We start from the raw sequence: 20,801 nt of genomic DNA on the forward strand, positions 1-20,801 counted from the left end.
CAAAGTCAATTTTACTCGTCACATACACCCGAAGGTGCAATGAAATGAATGTGCCAGCAGTGATACGATTAAAAAGAACACACAATACACGATAATATTTAACACAAACATCCACCACAGCATTCTTCACTGTGGTGGAAGGGGCAAAGTTCAGTCAGTCCTCCTAATGGTTCACCCGTTGTCGGTGCCATGAACCATCCGTAGTCGCCGCTATGAACAGCCCGATGTATAGGTCCTCTCGTCGGGATAATTGAAACTCGCTGAAATAATGAACACGCTGCTGGCAGGTCAGCCGACTCGTAGCACCCCACCGACCTGGAGAAAAAGGTTGGGTAACATTTCAGGTTCCGACCCGAAACATCACCCTTGCTTTTTCTCCAGAGATGTTGCCTGACCTGCTGAGTTATTCCAGCACTTTGTGTCTAACTTGTAGAGCAAGATCTGGTTGGAAATAGTTTTTGTAAATAATGAAGGATAACTATTGTTTGCAGGATAGAAGCTTTCCACTACATGGGGCTGATGCGGACGGGGAATCACATATGACTGTTGATTACTGATTAAAGATGGATGCAGTCCATTTAGTTCATGCCCCGTGATTGAAAATGTACAATTACATAAATCTATCCACATTTGACCTCTACTTGGAAATAATTTCCTGATGATTTCATCATCAATCAGGCATTTCTTGAAATGCCATTGTTGTTGTAATTTAAGAAACGTGATAGTCAAATTATGCACAGCAACTTCCTACTTACATTTTTACAATTTATAGTTATGGAATCATAAAATTGCACATCACAGAAACATAGAAACATAGAATATAGGTGCAGGAGTAGGCCATTCGCCCCTTCGAGCCAACACCGCCATTCAATATGATCATGGCTGATCATCCAACATCAGTACCCTGTTCCTGCTTTCTCCCCATATCCCTTGATTCTGTTAGCCCTAAGAGCTATATCTAAATCTTTCTTGAATACATCCAGAAACAGGCCCTTTGGCTCAACCTGTCCATGCTAACCAAGATTTCTCACCTAAGAGTTTTATTTGTCCGCATTTGGCCTATATTCCTCAAAACATTTCCTGTCTATGTTCCTGCCCAATTGTCCTTGAAGTGCTGTTATAGTACTGTGTCAAATACTTCCTCTGGTAGCATGTCCTTATACCAACTATCCTCTGAGTTCATAAGCTCACATGTCATAGAAGCAGAATTAAGCCATCTGACCCATTGGGTCTACCCCGCCATTCAATCATGGCTGATCTATCTTTCCCTCTCCCCCATTTTCCTTCTTTCTCCCCATAACCCCTGACACACTTACTAATCAGGAGTCTGTCAACTTCTGCCTTGAAAAATATCCAATGATTTTACCTCCACAGCCATCTGTGGGAATGAATTCCACAGATTCATCACAGACCGAAAAAATAAATTCCTCCTCCATTCTTTTCTAAGGGTACCTCTTTTTATGCTGAGGCTGTGCCCTCTGGCACTAGATTCTCCCACCAGTGGAAAAATCCTATCCATATCCACTCTATCCAGACCTTTCACTATTCGGTAAGTTTCTATGAGATATCCCCTCATCCTCCTAAGCTCCGGCGAGTACAAACCCATTACCATCAATTGCTCATCGCTAGTTTGTTGTTCTGACACCATGACACAAGGTTTCCAAATTTCTCCAGACCAATCCTACTCCCGTCTGTATAGCATACTTCAGAGATACAGCCCCTTCGGCCCATTGAGTCCACGCCAACAGCGATCCTTCACAATAGCACCATCCTACAAACACTTGGGACAATTTACAATTTTACCAAAGTCAATTAGCCTACAAACCTCTGCTTCTTTGGAGTGTGAGAGGAAACCGGAGCACCGGGAAAAAGCCCACGCAGTGGATGGAGAGAACGTACAAACTCCATACAGTCAGCACTCATAGTCAGGATCGAACCTGGATCTCTGCCGTTGTAAGGCAGCAACTCTACTGCTGTGCCATCATGCCCACTTGAACTGCGATTTTGCAATTTACTCCTCTTCAATGCTCATTCTGTAGACCCCTCCCCGTCCTCTACTCTCACATTATCGCAAGACTCAGTCAGACGACGTGGAAACAGGCCCTTCGGCCCAACTTGGCCACACCGACCAATATACCCTGTCTACACTAGTCCCACCTGCCTGCATTTGGCCTATTCCCTGCTAAACCTCTCCTATCCACTATCCTGTCCAAATGTTTTTTAAACGTTGTGATTATACCTGATAGACTCAGTTGCTGCTATTACAATATTGCCAGTTCATGCTACCATGCAAGATTAATTTCTACCTGAATTTATTTGGCAATCCTGTCAGCAGAATTTCCTTCTCATTCGATGGGTGCGGATTCAAACTAATCTTCTTCTGCAGCGGCAGAGAATAGGAACCTATCCAGCATCAATTATATATAGGGCACAGAGTGAAAGTGGCTGGGACTCAGATCGGAGGCATGCTTCAACCAATTATGTTCAGAAGTGACTGCATCATTTAACTGCAGAAGTTTCCTGAGTTTGAGAAAATAGTTTGCTTATCCAACGCAGTCATTCAATTTTATTTTTTAATTAATCTGACAGGAGGAAAACAGTTTATTGCTTGGCATTTACTTTTGATTGCTATCAATTTGAATTTTCAGGATTGCATTAAATTGGTGGATTTACGAGAGGACGTTTCAATGACTGTACAATTAGAAGAAAAATAAACCTTTATATATCTAAGAAATAGGTGTGCATAAATCATTAATATTAATATTATCTGCTTTGATTTTTTTCTCTTTGCATTTCGTTATGTTTTATTTAGTTTAGTTTAGTTTAGTTTAGTGATAGTTTAGAGATACAGTGTGGAAACAGGCCTTTCAGCCCACAAAATCCATACTGACCAACGATCACCCATTTACTAGGTCTAACCTATGCACCACACACTAGGGACAATGTACGGAAGCCAATTAACCTACAAACCTGAGTTAGACACAAAATGCTGGACTAACTCAGCGGGACAGGCAGCATCTCTGGAGAGAAGGAATGGGTGACATTTTGGGTCGAGACCTTTCGTCAGACTGTCTGAAGTCTGAAATCAGTCTGAAACGTCACCCGAGATGCTCCAGAGATGCTGCCTGTCCTGCTAAGTTACTCCAGCATTTGGTGTCTACCTTTGATTTAAACCAGCATCTGCAGTTCTTTCCGACAATTTACAAACATGAATGTCTTTGGAGGTGTGGGAGGAAACCGAAGCACCAGATGAAAAGCCACGTGGTCACAGTGATAATGTAGTCAGGATCCACACAGACAGTAGTTAGGATGAATCCCAGGTTTCTGGCTCACTAAGGTAGCAACTCTACCGCTGTGCCACTCTGCTGCCCCATTATTCTTGAGAAAAAATAATTGAATACAAATATGACCTCAAGCTGTCTGAATCAGAAGAATCCGTGAATCATTAGATCATTATTATTTGTGAAAAATAGTGCTGGTAAAATTAATGGAACTGAAAACCAATAAATCTCCAGTGCCTAATAATTACGGGCTATTTAAAAGCATAGCCATGGAATTAGTGGCTAAATTGGTTATCCTTTTACAAAATTGGGTAGGTTTTGCAATGTTTCCGATAGATTGGTGGGTGACAAATATACAATGAAAAGGGGAATGTGATAACAGGGAACCACAGGGAACTGCAGACCAATTAGCCTGACATCAGTCATTTTAGTTTAGGTTTATTATTGGAACATGTACCGTGGTTTGTTGAAAAACTTTGTTTTGCATGCTATTCAAATGATCAGATATACAATACATAGATATAATCAGTTCAAACTCAAATACAATTAATAGATTGGGTGGGTCAGTGCTGTGGTAGATATGTGTCAAAAATATGGATGCACGGTTAACTTCGACAACTCAGAGTGGCACAGTTGCACAGCGGTAGAGTTGCTAGCTCACAATGTCAGAGACCCGGGCTCGATCCTGACCTCAGGTGCTGTCTTTATGGAGTTTGCGCGTTCTCCCTGTGAATGTGCGGGTTTTCTCCTGGTGCTCCAGTTTACTCCCATATTCAATGGTTAATGGCAATGGTTAAATCATATTAATTCATGCATAGTTCAGCTCATGCAGCATAAAGTCTTTTTAGTCATAGTCATATTGCACGGAAACAGGTCCAATTTGTCCATGCCAACCAAGATACCCCATCTGCACTCGTCCCACTCCATTGACCCATATATCTCTAAACCTTTCCTATCCATGTACAAGTCCAAATGTCTGTTAAATGTTGTTACAATACCTGCCTCAACTGCCTCCTCTGGCAGCTCGTCCCATACACCCTCTGTGTGAATTATGTTACGAGTTAGTTACGAAGGTCATAAGCTTCAAGCTATTCATCCAAGTTCAGTTGCGATTCACAGCAGGTTATTGCAAGTAGCAAACACACAAGGAAAGGAAGCTCTGCACCGCTGTCAATCACAACATGCTCTGGGGCGGCACAGTGGCGCAGTGATAGAGTTGCTGCCTACTTCCAGTGTTAGAGACCTGGGTTCGATTCTAACCTCGGGTACTATCTGTATGAAGTTTGTATGTTATCCCCATGACGACATGTGTTTTCCCTGGGTGCACGAGTGCCTCCTACACCCCAATGACATACAGGTTTGTAGGTTAATTGGCTTTGGTAAAATTGTAAATTGTCCCTCGTGTGTAGGATCGTGCTTGTGTACGGGGTGATCGCTGGTCAGTGAGGATGGTGGCTGAAGGGCCTGTTTCTGCACTGTATCCCTAAAGTCTAAAGTGAAGTAAAATGCCAGGATCAGTTTCCAGGTGGTTAGCACATCAACAAGAAATGGTCAAAATTACTTCAACATATTAAGTGTATGTATAAATTTAGCTACAAATCAGGCACAATTTTTAAAGGTACACAAAAATGCTGGAGAAACTCAGCGGGTTTCTATGGAGCTAAGGAAATGGGCAACGTTTAGGGCCAAAACCCTTCTTCAGACTGATGAGGAGGGGGGGGGGGGGGGCGGGGAGAAGAAAGGGAAAAGGAGGAAGAGGAGCCCGAAGGCTGAGGGAGGGGAGGAGACAGCCCGAGGGCTGAGGAAGGGGAGGATACAGCAAGGGCTAACAAAATTCAAACAGGAAGGGGAGAATTCAATGTTCATGCCCCCAGGATGCAGACTCCCCAAGCGGAATATGAGGTGTTGTTCCTCCAATTTCCGGTGTTGCTCGCTCTGGCCATGGAGGAGACCCAGGACAGAGAGGTCGGATATGGAGTGGGAGGGGGAGTTGAAATGCTGAACCACCGGGAGGTCAGATTGGTTATTGCGGACCGAGCGGAGGTGTTCGGCGAAACGATCGCCCAGCCTCCGCTTGGTCTCACTGATATAGATCTGCTGACATATAGAGCAGCGGATGCAATAGATGAGGTTGGAGGAGATGCAGGTGAACCTCTGTCGCACCTGGAACGACTGCTTGGGTCCTTGAATGGAGTCGAGGGGGGAGGTTAAGGGACAAGTGTAGCATATCTTGCGGTTGCAATGGAAAGTGCCCGGGGAGGGGGAGGTACGGGAGGGAAGGGAAGAATTGACAAGGGAGTTACGGAGTGAACGGTCTTTGCGGAAGGCAGACATGGGGGGAGATGGGAAGATGTGGCGAGTGGTGGGGTCACGTTGGAGGCACAATTTTTAAACCCATCTTAATAAGTTTGTTTTCCAATGCAGATAACCGGAATTTCACCTGATTTCATTAAATTATGTCAGTCTCATTTATAATTTGGTAGTGTGTTAACTGGTTATTATTTAATTATATGGAGTTATTCAGTAATCTTTATATTTCCTTTCTTTTTTACCGTTAACTAATTGTGAGTACATTATTGATTACAGCTGGTAGAGCTGCTGCCTCACAGACCCAGAGACCTAGTTTCAATCCTGACCTCGGGAGCTGATTGTGTGGAGTTTGCACGTTTTCCCTATGAGTGCATGGGTTTCCTCCAGGTGATCTGGTTTCCTCCCACATCCCAAAGACGTGCGGGTTTGTAGGTTAATTGACTCCTGTAAGTTGCCCTGAGTAAGGAGTGGATGAGAAACTGGGATAAAATAGAACTAGTGTGAATGGGTGATCGATGGTCAAGAGGATTAGAATGGAGATGAGGAGGAATTTCTTTAGCCAAAAGGAGGTGAATCTAAGGAGTTCTTTGCACAGATGGCTTGGGAGGCTGACACTTGATATTTTTAAAGCGGAGATTGATAAGTTCTTGATCAGTGGCGACATCAAAGGTTATGGGGAGAAGGCAGGACAATGCGTTGAGAAGGAAAGATAGATCAATCATGAACAAATGGCAGAGCAGACTCGATGGGCTTAATGGCCTAATTCTGCTTTTACATCTTCTAGTTTTATGGTCGGTGTGGACTCAATGGGTCTGTTTCTATACTGTACCACTAAATTGAACTAAACTAAACTAGGTGATCCAGTTGAATTAATTTATGTCAGTCAATTATAATTTGGTAATCTGTTAAATGGTTGTTGTTTAATTGTATGGAGTTACCTAATACAGGTCCACCATGATTTTCAGGCATCTTTATTCTGAACAAAATTAGGAAAGTGTTCTTGAAATCCCCCCCAGAAGACCCCCCTCCCCCCCCTCGCCGAAAATATGATGACCAGGCCAGGTGAATGGCCGATATCGACCTCATTCAGAATTTCCCGACTGATCTGCGGATCAAATTTGCCTCCCTGCGGCCGAGGCTCTGGAACTCCGGCCCAGCCAGAGCCGGCAGATCCGTTCCCATAGCTGACTTCTGAGGCTGATTTTGTGGGCCAGTATCTCGGACCCTCGGCGGCCTATGCAGACCGTTCTGGTACCATTGGACTCCTCTTGGAGGCCGTGACCTCTATTGGTCTGGCAACAAATATATAAAAGTAATCCAGCAAGGCTCTGGAACCAAAGGCGCCAGAAATTTGGTGTACTTTATAAACTCCCTGCCTTTCTCTACTGTTATGTAATTGTGTGTGGATTATTGATTACAGAAATTACTTGATGACCCCCATCTGTGAATGGTTTGCATCCACTAATGAGTTCATATTTATTTATTGATAATTATGATTTGAAATCAATAAGTAATTGGTACGATCAAGCCTGCCTGAATGATCGTACGATCATAAGAGATTGGAGTAGAATTAGGCCATTTAGCCCATCAAGTCTACTCCGCCATTCAATCATAGCTGATCTATCTCTCCTAACCCCATTCTGCCTTCTCCCCATAACCTCTGACCCGTACTAATCAATGATGACTTGCAAAAAATGGATAATAGCTTTGTCTGCTAATTGAGGTTAATAAATTCATATATTCAGTGTCTGCTGCAAACGGACATCATTTATCCTGAGGTACTAGCAGGGACACTAAATCCCACTGAATCATTTGCTGAAGAGCTAATGTTGAAGATTAATCTGGTTTCTTAACCTGAGAACCAAACTAGTTTTGTTTAAACCAAGGTAGACACAAAATGCTGGAGTAATTCAGCGGGTCAAGCAGCATCTCTGGAGAAAAAGAACAGGTGACGTTTCGGATCGGAACCCTTCGACAGACTTCAGACCGTCTGAAGAAGGTTTCCGACCCGAAACTTCACCTATTCCAAGCCCACCGGTGAGACCTTCCAGTATAAATCAAGTTTATTTGCAATATGGAGTAAACTACTTATCTAGGGATGATATTAACTAGAAATAGCTAGGGATGTGCAAGGTTCCTTCGACAGCAGTACACCTCCCTCTCTCTATACCCACTTCCAAGACATGGGTCGCGATCCCAGCCCATTGGTGGTTCTTCGATGAACAAAGGAGCATGCTGCAGGAGTCTGCTTTATACCAAGTGAGCCCCATAGCACTATTTCTAGCTAATATCATTCCGAAATGCGCCATTAGGCCACCAATAGCCCTCAGCCTCTCCAATCCTCTCTTGATACCAAGCAAAGCACTATTAACTATTTGATAACTACAGACTATTCACAACCCAGGCTCTCTCGCTACATTTCACCCCTCAAATAGTCTGACCCCCGTCACATTTGGCCCGCAGGCTTAGTAAAGTCCATGCGAGCACGTTGCTAAACCACACATAAAATGCAATAATACTAGTCCCAACAGAACTGCCCCTATGGTGAGTCCCCAATGCACCACTGTCGCCCACAGACCTCCAAACGTCCCGAAAGGCCACCATCTTCCCGGGGAATTGTGGCTGTGACATTGCTCTCCGAACCTTCCAATCTTCCTGGATGTGGTCGGCGAAGTTGGTGATGTTATCTGAACAATCGAGTATATAAGCTCATCATTCCCGCCCGATCAAAGCCCAAGTGCCCAACTTCTAAGCAAGGATGTAATCTAGAGCCACACAGTTGTAGAGGGCTACAGTGTGAATGGCCACCAGTACACTCCTGCCATTCCTGGGAGCTAGGGGTAGGCCCGCAAGCCACATACCCAGTAGGTTCCATTAACCGGGTGTGGGAAATCTGCCATGGTGCATATGCCACAGGTACTATTACCCAAGAAAGGGCCATACCCCTCGAAGTTACAATGACAGGTTGTGTTACTGGACTCTTCAGCCCCGGAGAGGTCGAAGTGGAGCCTCTTTTCCGCCCCGATCAGGAAGAATGGCAGGATTGCCACCCATTAAAACAGTCACATAGGCAATCATAGAACACAGAAAATAGCTGCAGGAGTAGGCCATTCACCCCCTTTGAGCCAACACCACCATTCAATATGATCATGGCTGATCATCCAGAATCAGCTGTTCCTCATTTCAGTCCTAAATGGCCTACCCCTTATTCTTAAACTGTGACTCCTGATTCTGGACTCCCCCAACGGGGAATATTTTTCCACCAATCAAGAGGGGGTTCGGTGGCAGTACTTGGCCGTACTACTCCTGGTCCCGTTAGAAAAGGACTACGCAGACAACTGTTTGCTTTTATTTAAAGGGGCTGCCCCCACTGGGACACGGACTATGGGTACTCACCCAGCACGCTGAGACCTTTAGCTGTTGGGCACATTTATAGCTGAGGGTGAGGAACGAGATTCGAGCAGGAGATAGGTTAATATAAGCTGAGGCGTCCACATTATCTCTGAACACTCCAAGCAAGCAAGCAAACCAGACTACAGTATACAATAATTCACCCATTGCTTTCGACAGCCTCCCTTCCCCTGACAGATAGCTTGGCCATGATAGAATGGCAGAGTAGACTCAATGGGCCAAATGGCCTAATTCTGCACCTATGACATGAATATAAACAAGGAACTGCAAATGCCGGTTTACAAAAAAAGTACATGAAGTGCTGGAGTAACTCAGTGGGTCAAGCAGCATTTATGTAAACTGCCTGTTTTTTTCAATCTACTTTGGATAAAACAATCCTTTTACAATGGGCAGCACAGTGGCACAACTGGTAGAACTAATGCCACACAGCACCAGAGACCCGGGTTTGATCCTGATCACAGATGCTGTCTGTACAGAGTTTGTATGTTCTCCCTGTGACTGCGTTTGTTTTCACTAGGTGCTCCGGTATCCTCCAACGTTCAAAAGACGTGCAGGTTTATAAATTATTTGGCCTCTGTAACTTGCCCCTAGTTTGTAGGGAGTGGATGAGAAAGTAGGATAACAGAAATCTGGTGTGAATGGGTGATTGCTGGTCGGCGTGGACTCGGTGGGCTGAAGGGTCTGTTTGCGTGCTGTATCTCTAAACTAAAGTAAATTAAACTAAACTAATCTCTAAACTAAACCAAAGTGCAGGTGCCCATCCACCCAGCATCTCGGAGCAGATGCTGATCTCTCTCAAATTGGTGCGTCCTTCTTCACAGCAGAGATCCCCAAACCACAGGTATTTAGGGTGGTCAAAAGATTTAGAACATAGAAACATAGAAAATAGGTGCAGGAATAGGCCATTCGGCCCTTTGAGCCTGCACCGCCACTCAATATAGTCATGGCTGATCATCCAACTCAGTATCCTGTACCTGCCTTCTCTCCATACCCCCTGATCCCTTTAGCCACAAGGGCCACATCTAACTCCCTCTTAAATATAGTCAATGAAATGGCCTCAACTACCTTCTGTGGCAGAGAATTCCACAGATTCACCACTCTCTGTGTAAAAAATGATTTTCTCATCTCGGTCCTAAAAGTCTTCCCTCTTATCCTTAAACTGTGACCCCTTGTTCTGGACTTCCCCAACATCGGGAACAATCTTCCTGCATCTAGCCTGTCCAATCCCTTAAGAATTTTGTAAGTTTCTATAAGATCCCCCCTCAATCTTCTAATATCTAGCGTGTACAACCCAAGTCTATCCAGTCTTTCTTCATATGAAAGTCCTGCCATCCCAGGAATCAGTCTGGTGAACCTTCTCTGTACTCCCTCTATAGCACATTGGCCTTCATCACCGTGTGAGTATTGAGTATAGAAGTTGGGAGGTCATGTTGCAGATATATAAGACATTGGTAAGGCCGCATTTAGAATATTCTGTTCAGTTATGGGCACCATGATATAGGGAAAATGTTGTTAAATTGGAAAGGGTGCAGAGAAGATTTACAAGGATGTTGCCAGGATTCGAGGGCCTGAGCTGTAGGGGGAGGTTGAGCAAGATGGGACTCCATTCTCTTGAGCGCAGGAGGATGAGGGGTGATCTTATACATGTGTATAAAATCATGAGAGGAATAGATTGGGTAGGCAGGTGTTTCTTGCCCTGAATAGGTGAATCTAGTATCAGAGGACACAAGTTTAAGGTGAAGGGGAAAAGATTATATAGGAATATGAGGGGTAATCACATGGCACAAAGGGTGAGGGTGTATGGAACGAGTTGTCGGAGGAGGTATTTGAGCCAGGCAATATCACAATGAGTGAAAAACAATTAGATAGGTACATGGGTAGGAAAGGTTTAGAGGGATATGGATCAAAGGCAGACAGTTGGGACTAGTGTAGACGGGGCATCTTGGTCGGTGTGGCAAGTTGGGCCGAAAGGCCTGTGTTTACGTTGTATCACTTTATGGCACTGTGACTGACTCATTTTCTGTGCTGCCAGCAGAAAGCTGTTTTGAGGCTGAAACCAAAGGTTGAAGAAAATGCCAAAGCCTCTGTCGTTGAATCCTTTTGCAATGCTGTAGCAGGGCACATTCTGACTTTAAGAGCATACTTGGGCTCTCTCCACTGCACCCACTCCACTGATAATTACACTGGCATAAGGACATCACAGTGGCACAGCGGTAGAACTGCTGCCTCAATACGCCAGACACCCGGGTTCGATCCTGACCACGTATGCTGTCTGTGCGGAGTTTGTATGTCTCCCTGTGACCGTGTGAGTTTTTCCGGTTGTTCCAGGTTCCTCCCACACTTTAAAACATACAGGTTTGTAGGTTCAAGATAGACACAAAATGCTAGAGTAACTCAGCGGGGCAAGCAGCATCTCTGGAGAGAAGGAATGGGTGAGGTTTTTGGTCGAGACCCTTCTTCAGACTTAATTGACTTTGCTAAAATTTGTAAATTATCCCGTGTGTGTAGGATAGTGCTATTGTACAGAATGATCACTGGTCTATGTGGACTCGATGGGCCATATGATGAACCTGTTACTGCACTGTAGCTATAAAGTCTGAAGTCCAAGGTAAATCCAGAGACACTACACCAAACTCGTCGATATATAAACAGACAAGGTATTAACCTGGAATGGAAGGGAATATCCAAGAAATTGAGAATGTCGTCTGATTGTTAGTTTGGTGCTTAGAGCTTTTAAATCAGTTTTTTACTTTCAAAGAGATATAAAAAATACAATGGTTTAGCACAAAAGATGATGTTACGTGTGTGATTAATCTGTGATTCATCTATAAATCTCACCAAATGGCTTCCTCCCCAAGTTCTCCAGAGGAATCACAGCCCGAATCAAGAGAGTTTAATTGTCACATACTAACAACGGAACAATGAAACTTTTTCTTGCAGCAACATAATAGGCTAGTAAACACGATATGCAGAGGTAATATATTAAAAATATAGCAGCAACCGGGGCTGAATCAGACCAGGTGCCACTGCAAGAGTGGATGTGGAGAGGATGTTTCCACTTGTGGGAGAGTCTATGACCAGCGGGCACAGTCACAGAATGAAAGAATATACCTTTAGAAAGGAGATGAGGAGGAATTTCTTTAGTCAAAGGGTGGTGAATCTGTGGAATTCATTGCCACAGGCGGCTGTGAAGGCCATCAATGGATATTTTTAAGGCGGAGAATAAGGTGGAGTTTCTTGGTTAGTACATGTGTCAGGAGTTATAGAGAGAAGGCAGGAAAATGGGGTTGAGAGGGAAACATAGATCAGCCATGATTGAATGGCATAGTGGTCTTGATGGGCCGAATGGCCTCATTCTGCTCCTACAAATTATGAACTTATGAAGAGGCTGACTGCAGGGATCGGACACGGCCTGGAGAGTCGTGGTGCAGTGGTGGAGAACACCGACAACATCACCTGGTCAGTCCGACCCCTGCAACTCCGACCCAGGACAACGGGGCATTCTGGCCAAATTATAACTGTACATCTTTAGCATCTTTGTACTTGACTCATACAGAATGGCATCGGAAACATGACGACTCTTGTGTACTGCCCCAGTGTAATCTACTACACTGGTTGATGCTGTGACGTTTGTTTGGGGCGGCACAATAGTTCAGCGGTAAAGCTACTGCCTCACAGCGCCCGAGTATAATCTTGTGAGAATATTCATCCAAGAATCCTCCAAGATTCCTGTACACGCTGGTATGGTATGACATACATAGAAAGGTACACCAGAACACAGAATCCATCTAAAAAAATCAGAGGACCCAAATTACTCCAATAAAACTAAAATAACTACTCAATAATTGCAGTGGATGGAGGATAGTTAGATTCAATTTGGCACAGAGTAGTGGTGTAATGGTAGAGTTGCTGCAGCATAGCACCAGGGACCCGGGTTCGATCCTGATTAGGGTGCTGTCTGTTTGGAGTTGCTATGTTCTCCTTGTAACTGAGTGGAATTTCACCGGGTGCTCCGGTTTCCAACCACATCCCAAGGATGTGCAGATTTACAGGTTAATTGGCTTCTGTAAATCATCCTTAGGATAGAAATAGTGTACAGGTGATCATTGGTCAGCATGGACTCGGTGGGCCGAAAGGCCTGTTGCCAGGCTTTATCTCCAAACTAACCTAAACTAAATTAAACTAAACTAAACTAAACTAAACATAAGCCCATCCATCATTTGCAGCATGCAATGGTATAATTGACAGATAAATCACCCAACCATCTCCCTCTTTCATGGAATCTATGCTGTCAGTAAAATCGCCAAAACTGTTTCAAAACTACCATCAGTTAATGATTACAACTTCTGTTCCATGATGAGCCCTCATCCAAAGAAAACAAATTATCCAGTCATCCATCTCTGTCTGCGGATTCTTGCAGTGCCAAGCATTGTGCTGCTGCATTTTCCCGTATCATACAACATATTTACACTTCAAAACAAGTCACCGTGTCTCTGAAGTGTTTTTGGAGCATCTCAAGAATATAAAATATTCCCATATAGAGCAGAGGTGTCATCTACAGTGCACTTGGAAGCAGTCAGGCAGTGTCCTTTCTAGAGGCATGAGCACAAATGTCCAGGAGATAAACCCTGGCATCACTGACAGGGTGTATCAGTATTATGTGAGATGTTAACATGAACATAGAACCAACATAGAACATATAACAAATAACATAGAACAAACATAGAACATAGCACATAGAACATAGAACATAGAACATAGAACAAAGAATACAGAACAAATATATCATAGAACATAGAACATAGAACAAATATATCATAGAACATAGAACATAGAACAATGAACATAGAACAAAGAACATAGAACAAATATATCATAGAACATAGAACATAGAACAAATATATCATAGAACATAGAACAAAGAATATAGAACAATGAACATAGAACAAATATATCATAAAACATAGAACATAGAACATAGAACAAAGAATATAGAACAATGAACATAGAATATAGAATATAGATCAAAGAAGATAGAAGAAACATAGAACATAGAACATTGGGAACAGGCCTTTCCATCCACAATTTTTTGTGATGAACATGATGCCAAGTTTAACTGGTCTCATCTTAGTTTTGTTGAAAAACACACAGTGGAAACAGGCCATTTGGCCTACTGACTCCCTGCCGACCAATGACCCCCATACGCAAGTTCTATCATACACACTAGGGACAATTTACAGAAGCCAATTAACTTACAAACCTGCACGCATTTGGGATGTGGGTGGAAACCGGAGCACCCGAAGAAAACCCATGCAGTTACAGGAGGATAGAACTAGTGTACGGGTGATTGTTGGTCAGTGCGGAACCAGTGGGCCGAATGGCCTGCTTCCATGCCGTATCTCTAAACAAAACTAAACTGAAGCTAAAAGCCAGCACCCAGCAGATCTATCGCATCAGGCCCATTCCCCCTCTCCTCATTTCCCAACATTTGATTTTCTTGCACTTATCCATTAGCTCCCCATTGATTCCTTTGTTACCTGCATGCATGAGGGGTAATGAACTGTTGCTATTACCTGCGGCATCTCTAAGCTTAAATATTTTGATACATCCCCGTGCGAAAAGTGTTACAGAAATGCAAATTTGTCTTTCTTAAGGATCTCACCCAACAAAGTTAGACGACTAATCAGGTAAGCCATGTTTCTCTAAGCAATAATTGGATGGAATATTATTGATTGATTGATCTGGCATGGAAACTGGCCCTTCAACCCACTGTTTCCATGCTGACGAACGGACACCCATTCTCACTAGTTCATCAGTTCATGATATAGGAGCAGAATAAGGCCATTTGGCCCATCAAGTCTATTCTGCCATTCAATCATTGCTGATCTATCTTTCCCTCTCAAGCCCATTCTCCCCGTAACCCATGACACCCATTCTACGTTTTCCTACTTTCTCAACCACTCCTTACACACGAGGGGAAATTTGCAGAGAGCAATTAATCTGCAAACCCGCATGTCTTTGGGATGTGGGAGGAAACAGGAACACGTGGGGGAAACACACGTGGTCACAGAGTGAACATGCAAACACAGCAAAGACAGCACCCGAGTAAGGATCAAATTGGTGTTTCTTGCGCGATAAGGCAGTGGCTTTACCAGATGTGCTGGTATTATCTGGTTCTTTCACATTGTATAGAAATAAGAGCATAAATTTATCCTTATAAAGTTTTAAATAACAGGTGATTAAAGTCCACAGTCTTCCCAAACCAAGAAAATTAAACTAACCTGTGCCACCAATATCCTTCTTTATGCCACCATGATATATTAACACAAACTATGATCTAGAGTTTGAACATGTTTAGTTTAGTTTAATTTTCTTAGTTTGGGAAGGCAAGGAAATTTACTGCCCTGCCATTTAAAACTTCATTAGGCCAAGTCTATGGTTAATATTTCTATTGAACGGTCCTCCCAAAAGCTTCAATGTACTCCTGATCTTTCAACCTACCTCATTGTGGGCCTTGGACTTTTTCTCTGGAACTGTAGCACCACAATGCTGCAAAACTATATTCTGCACTCCGGTATTCTTCTCTTTGTGCTACCTGTTGTACTAGTGTGTGGATTGATTATGCTCATGTATTGTATGATTTGACTGGATAGCAAGCACACAAACGTTTTTTGCTGTATCTCAGTACACATGACAATAATAAACCAATGGCAATTGAAAAGTGGCACTGTGTCACAGTAGTAGAGCTGCTGCCTCACAGTGCCAGAGAACCGGGTTCAATCCTGATTACAGGTGCTGTCTGTGTGGAATTTGTACATTTTCCCTGTTACTGCGTGGGTTTCCTCCCCCATCCGAAAGATGTGCGGGTTTGTTGGTTAATGGGCCCCTGTAAATTGCTCCCAGTGTGTAGGGAGTGGATGAGAAATTTGGATAACATCGGACTAGTGCAAATGGGCGATTGATACTGGTGCTGACTCGGTGTGTTGAAGGGCCTGTTTCCATGCTGCATCTCTAAACTCTAAACTCTAAAGCAACACCAACCAACTCATCAAATTTGACTAGATCCATCATAAATGCATAGATTCTTCAGACTGCCTGTTGGTTGCTTGCATTAACAAGTACATTTATATTCAAACATCACAAGAGATGGTCTCACAGCTGGAAGAAATCAATAACATGAAGGAGAAATGGAACAGCATGAAAAATTATTCGCACTTCTCTTATTCAAGTCCGCTACCTCGACATGGTCACTGTTGCTGCTCTATTAACTCTTACTTCAAGCTGTGATTTTGTTTATCAACACAGAAAGGTCCGTCTTAACGTTAGATTTCAATGTTTGAAGATCATGGGAGAATTATTGAATCGTTGTGTATAATGTGCCACCTGTGATAGATTGAAACACAATTAATACTTTTGTTTATCACTTGTATGCTACCTATAATTTCAAAGTGTATAATTATACATGATAAAAGATTATATTCAAATATTTTAAGTATTTATGTACACTAAGAGTGAGAACTATTATTTCTATCCTCAAAACATACCAGCAGAACATGTTTTAAGAAAGAAGTGCAGATGCTGGAAAAATCGAAGGTAGACAAAAATCAGTGGGTGAGACAGCATCCGTGGAACAAAGGAATAGGTGACGTTTCGGGTCGAGACCCTTCTTCAGACCGAACATGATGCCGTTAAACTAATCTGTTCTGCCTGCACGTGATCCATATCCCACATTCCCTGCATATCCATGTGACTATCTAATTGTCTCTTAAACATCACTATCGTATCTGCCTCCACCACCACGATTGGCAGTGCTTTCCACCACTCTCTGTGTAACAAACTTGTTTTAGAGATACAACGTGGAAACAGACTCTTCGGCCCACTGAGACCAGGCTGATCAACAATCACTGGTACACTGCAGACTAGGGATAATTTATACCTGCCAATTACAATACAATACAATACAATATAATTTTATTTGTCATTTGAACCTCATTGAGGTTCAAATGAAATGTTGTTTCTGCAGTCATACACACAAGAAAAAGACCCAAGACACAACACAATTTACACAGACATCCATCACAGCGCATCTCCTCCTCGCTGTGATGGAAGGCAAAAACTTATCCCTCCCCTACACTCCCCATTCCCCTCCCGATGTCAGAGTCAAAGCCCCCGGCGGGCGATGGTAATTGTCCCGCGGCCATTAACGCCGCGCCGGGTGGTGCAAGGCCGCACTCCGGGTCTTGTTGTTGGAGCCCCCGGCGGGCGCTAGCAAAGTCCCGCAGCCATTCCAAGCCGCGCGGGGCGGTGATGTAAGGTCCCGCTCCAGGTCATCTTCAACCCCGCAACTCGGGCGGGAGAAGTTGCCGTTGCGGAAGCCCCGAAAAGCGGTCTCCCAGCAGGGACCTGCCGGCTCCCGGTATTACTGTCCACCAGACCTGCGGTTGGAGCCTCCGAATCTCCGGGGGTCCGGTCGCAGCAGCGCGCCACCACCGCTCCTCCCGCTCCGAACTCGGCCAGCTCTACGATGGTGAGTAGGTCCGCAGCTCCACGACTGGAGCCCTAGGTCGTTCCTGCTGGAGGCCGCTCCACGTTGCTCAGCCCCAACGACAACGGAGACCCGACAAGGAAAAGGTCGGGTTCTCCGTGCAGGGGAAAGAATTTAAAAGTTTCCCCACCCCCCACCCCCCGCCCCCCGCCCCCCACACACACATACACCGTCAAAAAAAAATAAAAACTACTTTGAAACAAGACAAAAAATAATAAAAAGACAGACGGACTGCAGAGGCCGCTGCGACGTGAGTCGCGCCGCCCACCGGACCGAATTAGCCTACAAAGCTACACGTCTATGAAATGTGGGAAGAAACTGGAGCACCCAGAGAAAGCCCACGTGGTCACAGGAAGAACGTACAAACTCCACACAGATGGCACCCATAGTAAGGATCGAACCTGTGTCTATGGCACTGTAAGGCAGCAACTCTACCACTGCGCCACTCAAGATTCAAGAGATTCAAGAGAGTTTATTGTCATGTGTCCCAGATAGGACAATGAAATTCGTGCTTTGCTTCAGTCATACATTACAAACGTTGCCACTCTCACCTTAAAGCTATGCCCTCAGGGTAATTACAGGTCGGCATGGGCTGAAGGGCCTGTTTCAACACTGTATCTCTAAATTAAATTAAATTAAATTTTAAACTCCTACATCCTCTCAGCCCTCCCAAGTTCTAGAATTGAACTCAACCGCAGCCCAGGAAGCAACCCGACTAAAGCATCACCAATCGAGATGCTGCCTTACCCATTGAGTTACTACAGTACATTGTGTATTCTTTTTTGTAAACCAGCGTCTGCAGTTGCTCGTCTATACATATTAAACATCTGCATTCCTTCAGTTTGTGCCTCTTATGCAATTTAGACTTTAAATCTCTCCATTAAATGTTCAATGAGACTTTATCACTAATCACTATGATTCCATCTGCAAAACTCCCCAATTCTCCTCGTGAAAAAATGTTCTTCTGTGAAAAGATGTTGAATACATTTTTAATTAGTCACATGGTTCATTGTTAAATGCTGTTAAAATATGTTTTGAGGAAGTGCCTTGGGAGGCTACATTTGGCTTGTCAGAGACTGGAAAATGTTAGTTCTCATTTGGGAACTCGTAATCCTTAATATCTCTTTGAAAAACATCTCTTCTCTGTAATATAAAGGAAACACACTATCTTCCACAGAAGTGAGGATTTTCTTGACATACAGGCAGCGGAGTTCTGAGAGCACGATTCATTTCTTTGTAGCTTTGTGGTGATAACATCAATGATTTGGAGCATTGTGCACAGTGTTGGTCTCCTTAACTATGAAAGGATGTACTTATCGTAGAAGGGCTGCAGTAACGATTTTCTAGACTGTGTCCAGGGATTGAGACCTGGTCACTTGAGAAATTGAGTTGTCCAGGCCAACATTCTCTGATGTTTGGAAAGGCTTAAATGGCTGGAAGCAGGGAGGATGCTTTTCATACGTAATGAAAAGGAAATTACTTTACTGTAGACTTTAGAGATACAACATGGAAACAGTCCCTTCAGCCCACCGACTCCTCACCGATCAGCAATCATTCCGTACACTAGAACTCTCACACACAATAGGGACAATTTACAATTTTTACCAAAGCCAATTAACCTACATACCCGTACGTCTTTGCAGTGTTGAAGGAAACCCAAGCACCTGGAGAAAACCCACGCGGTCACATGGAGAACGTATAAACTCCATACAGACAGCCCCCTTAGTCAGGAGCGAATCCAGATCTCTGGCGGTGTAAGGCATTGACTCTACCACTGCGCCACTGTGCCAACTTTGGTGATGAAAATAAAGAAAATGGAATTAATATTGAATGGATAAATGGATGTTCATTGAACACAGAAACAGTACAACACAGGAACAGGCCCATCAACCCACAATGTCCGTGCCGAACATGATACCAAGTTTAACTAATCTTTTCCATCTGCTCATGATCCTTGCCTCCATTCTCTCCATGTCCATGCACCTATCTAAAAGTCTCTTAAACACCACTATTGTATCTGCCTCCACCCTCAGTAGAACGTTTCAGGTGCCCACCACTTTCTGTTTACAAAACTTGCCCCGCATATCTCCTTAAAACTTTGTCCCTCTCATTTTAATGCTATACCCTCTAGTCTGACACTTTCACCCTGGGAAAGAAAAAGCTCTTACTTTTTAGATTTGTTTATGGTCGCTCGTACCGAAGTACAGTGAAAAGCTTTTTGTTGCATGCTAACCAGTCAGAGGAAACACAATGCCTGATTAAAATTGAGCCTTCCACGGTGTACAGATACATGGTAAATGGAATAACATGAACAAGGTTTAGTGCAATCTAAAGTCCAATAAAGTCCAATCAAAGATAGCTTGAGGGTCTCCAGTGAGGTAGATAGTAGTTCAGGATTGCTCTCTAGTTGTTGGTAGGATAGTTTTTGTTCTTTTCTTTTTTTGTTCTTTTTTTCTTAATAGCTTGATTGGAGTAGTTTTATTTGAATTGTCTGTTTAGTTTATTTTATTGAATTTTACATTTGTTAATGGTGAAGAATGGGGGTAGGACTTGACAAACATAGGCTTCTTCCTATCCCTTTTCGAATGAGTCTAATGTGTATTATGTTGAAATTGGCTTTTGATTTTTTAATTTATGTATGTACATATATGTTATGTATATGTGTATGTGTGTATATGTGTATATGTATGTATGTATATATATACATGTATATGTATGTATGTGTGTATGTATTTATGTATATATATATGTATATATATAATTTTCCTTTTATTTATTCATTTTCATCTTTTCTTTTCTTCTTTTTTTTTTAATCGTTCGAAATAAAATATATCATTCATCATTCATTCATTCATTCATTCATAGTTCAGTTGCCTGACAACAGCTGGGACGAAATTGTTCCTGAATCTGGAGGTGTGGGTTTTCACACTTCTACACCTTTTGCCCAATGGGAGAGAGGAGAAGAGGGAGTGGCCAGGGTCCGACTCGACCATGATTTTGCCGGTGTCTGTGGATTGGTTACTTCTTACTAACCAATTGTAGTGCTTGTTAGTAGAGGCTTCGCCTACTATGCAGTTTATATTACCAGGAGTTTGCTTACGTAATTCAGTCAGAGTAGCTGCTAGTTACTATAACACCTTGCAGACCAATGCTGTAAAAGTGCTGTAATAAATATGTGTTGTACCTTGACGTGTGCACGACTCGACTCATTACATGGTGTCAAAATTGTGATCCGGCCCTATGCTTGGAGAAAC

At 43.3% G+C, this 20,801-nt stretch overlaps 1 long non-coding RNA gene across 1 annotated transcript; it reads right to left on the minus strand.

The window, feature by feature from the left end:
* Nucleotides 1–1,819: 1,819 nt before the first annotated feature.
* On the minus strand, nucleotides 1,820–19,721 carry LOC116979377. Its single transcript, XR_004413691.1, has 3 exons — nucleotides 19,616–19,721; nucleotides 13,313–13,322; nucleotides 1,820–1,830 (listed from the first exon to the last, which is right to left on the minus strand). It is a non-coding gene; the product is annotated as an uncharacterized LOC116979377 (long non-coding RNA).
* Nucleotides 19,722–20,801: the final 1,080 nt, after the last annotated feature.

The sequence above is a fragment of the Amblyraja radiata genome, chromosome 12 (assembly GCF_010909765.2).
Source record: "Amblyraja radiata isolate CabotCenter1 chromosome 12, sAmbRad1.1.pri, whole genome shotgun sequence".
Taxonomy (NCBI): Eukaryota; Metazoa; Chordata; class Chondrichthyes; order Rajiformes; family Rajidae; genus Amblyraja; species Amblyraja radiata.